This window comes from Etheostoma spectabile, chromosome 5 (genome assembly GCF_008692095.1).
Source record: "Etheostoma spectabile isolate EspeVRDwgs_2016 chromosome 5, UIUC_Espe_1.0, whole genome shotgun sequence".
NCBI classification, from domain to species: Eukaryota; Metazoa; Chordata; class Actinopteri; order Perciformes; family Percidae; genus Etheostoma; species Etheostoma spectabile.
In genome coordinates, this window is record NC_045737.1 from 3,917,916 (window position 1) to 3,921,248 (window position 3,333).

Sequence of the window (3,333 nt, forward strand, 5' to 3'; positions counted from 1 at the left end):
GGGGGGATTTTCCTTTTTAAAAGATACATCACATCACTCAGACTTCTGTTACATAAAAGTACAAATCCCTGAGATTGTGTGATTTTAAGGTTCAGTTCACACAAAATTACAAAAAAAAACACATTGTCTCACTTTCCTGTCGTTATATCTGGCTGTTCAGACAGTTGGGGTTTTTATCTGCTTGGCTTTTTTAAAAAAAAAAAGGTATTGGTCACCTCCCTTGTTTTTGGGGGTGGTGGCCGAAATCACAGAGAGAAATAGAAATCAAAACCGTACTAGAGGACAGTGAGAATATATATGCATTTTTTTGTGGTAATTTGGGTGAAATTGCCCTTTAACCTCAGATGCCTGTGTGATAAGTGATGCACATTTAACACAATGGAGATAGATTCTCCACAAAGCCATCTTAGCTGCTCTGAGAATCCTTGTGGTGGAAAACTAGTGTAATTTCATTCAGGCTTGGAACCCCAGTTTGCTCCAAAACATCACACTTGCATTGTAAAAGGATTCAAATAATACATAAAAGGCTCCCAAGAAAGACGTCAGTATTGTCCATTTAAAACGTGGCTGACATCACCCGAGTAATACTATTATTTTATTATTATTTCTTTCATAAACTATGGTGGACAAGGGAATGAGTTCATTAAAATCATGTCCAAAAAAACAAATAAAAAAAGTCAAGAAGTCATTCAAAGTTTAGAAACTGATAGAGGGTTGTCTTCACTCTTTAAAGAAAAAAAAGAAGAAAAAAAAAGACAACGTATACATGAAAACCAACAAAAAACCCCAAAACATTCACATCATAACTACAAAAGGTACATGAAAATGTAAATAAATCAAAAGATAAAAAGAGAACAACTGAAACATTTCAAGGAGAACACTTCTGCTGTTAAGGCCGCGCACACAGAGAGGTAGAGAGGTGGGTGGAGACGGGAGAGAGACGCCGCGGCATTCTGACAAGTGCCGCCACCCCTCGCTCCGTCCTGTCACCAATGGCAAGAGAAAAATCCACCCTGCGTGTCTCGTCTTCTAAACTACACCCACTTTCACTGAATGACTTTGATGGGAGGGAGGGAGTGGAAAAGAAGAAAAAAAAAAAAACACTTTCCTACAGAGGACCTACGATGTCCTGGAAACTACATCTACTAATACTACAAGTACATCAGCGTGGTCACTGAGTTACTCCTGAATGCAATACGTAACACTCACTTTACCCTGTTTAGATTCAGGTCGGCTGGGACCTGAGAGAGAGATTAACACACTGGGTGGGCAGTGGCCCGAGGTCAAAGGCCAAGCTCTCCGAAAACCTCACCGTTGTGTGCAAAAAAATAAAAAAAAGAGAGAGAGTTGTTGCAAGGACTGCATTTTGTCTGCATATCAAGTTGTTTGTATGTCATGAAATGGCGGAGAAAAAAAACAAAAACAAAAAAAAAACTCAGAGGAATCCAAGAAGACACTTCAAGCGGTTTTGAAATGATCATCTCATACTTCAAAAATAAAGACCATTATTTATGGCTTATTTTGTTGTTTTTTAACAATGTGCACATCTGTGACAGATGGTATGTATGCAAGCCGGAGGTAAGTCACTCAAATCCTCTGAACCTAGTGTGGACCCGTTGAGACGTGGCCTGGATCAATCACACTGTATCCATCCTTTAACACATTAACTTTTTTTTTTGACCAACCTTGTCCAGTTAAACCCAGAGGACCAGAACCAAGTCTCAGGTCCACACTGTCTCGTGCCCATTGGGTCTGAGTCAGGTCAGACTTACACTGCTACTGGTCTTGGGTCTGTGCAAACTTTTGATTTGACCTGACAAGACCCGATAACAGTCTAAGTAAGTTCCTCTAAAAGTGGCACGATCTGGCCAGCGGAACTTTTGAATGGACCAATTGGTTTTGAACTCCGGGGTTTCCCAACTGGTCTGACGCTGGATAAGCTAACAGAAGCTAGCACTCTACACTGGCTTCCAATGACCTGGAGGCAGCCAACGGTGAGTGTTAAGCACTTTTTGTGCTGACTCAGGTTTTTCACTTGGATCAGTTATTATCAGTTCTGCTTTAGCTCTAATAGTAAGGTATTACATTTTATTTCGGAGCCTTGAAAGTGTCTCGCTGTTCAAAAACACCAAGCATTATCTTTTCTTGCTTTTGGTTTAGCTTGGAATGAATTGGGAAAAAAAAAAACGAAAAAAAAAACGTGAGATTTGTTAAGCCAAAAGTGTGTTGAGAGCAGGCTACAGTGAAATCTTGCGTTTTTTTATTTTCCAATTTATTAAGATGGTGATGTAGTTCCTGGCCCTGAAGGCAGCAGAACCCAAAAAATGAGCTATCTGACAAGAAGCAGAGGCAAAAAAAACAGATCTAATCACATCTGCTCTATGCATATATTTGTGCACAAGAATGTGTGCATGTTTAGCAGCATTTAGAATGAAATCCGGCAACATACTCGTCTGTCCAGCAGAGGGTTCTCCCCTCTGACACAGATTGATTCATTTCCTATCCTGATCCTTCACTGATAAGAAATCTTTTTTTTTGTGGAGCTATCAGCTCCCTACCCATCATTGGGTGTTTGAAAAAAAGCATTGCATAACACTTTGGTCAAAAAAGAAAAACAATAAAACTAAAAACAGCAAACCTAGCTATCCTCCCCTTCCCCTGCAATAAAGCCTTACATCCCCGGTCTATGATTGTAGAAAATACCCGTATGCTCCCTTTTTTCCCCCAATGAAGATCCCACAGATCCAACCACTGTCACCTTAACCCACGGAATGTTAAATTGACAACACTGCCTCCCATAAGCAAGATGTCTGAGAGTCCATGCAGATAAAGTAGCTCATTTTTGCTGAATAATTCTTGCAATTTCAGTGTAACAAAACACCAGTTTTTCAATCTTTGATTAATGCAGCTCCTTTGAACATTCAGTCTCTGATTGAGATGCCAACACATCCAAAGGGATTTGGTTTTGGACTGGGCAACTCTTCATTTAACGGACAGAAAAAAGGTACCCGAAAATAGCAACAACATTTTCCTGAGGTAGTCACATGTGTCTATCCGCCCCCCCGTCTGAATAAAATAAACTCTTTTAAAGTCTAGCTCTAACAATAGCAACACTGACACATTGAGCAAACTGGATACACACTTGTAAACTCCAAAGACCAATGCATCTACGAGCATTTGTTTTGTACAGAAGCATGTGCACAGTGTAAATCAGTATACATTCAGCTCTGTCGTGTAATAAATATATAAAGAAAAAAAAAGGTACAAAAAACAAACTAGCTGCTTGTCACATTCACAAGAGGGGAGACCAGTCCCTCGGTTTGGGGTGGGGGT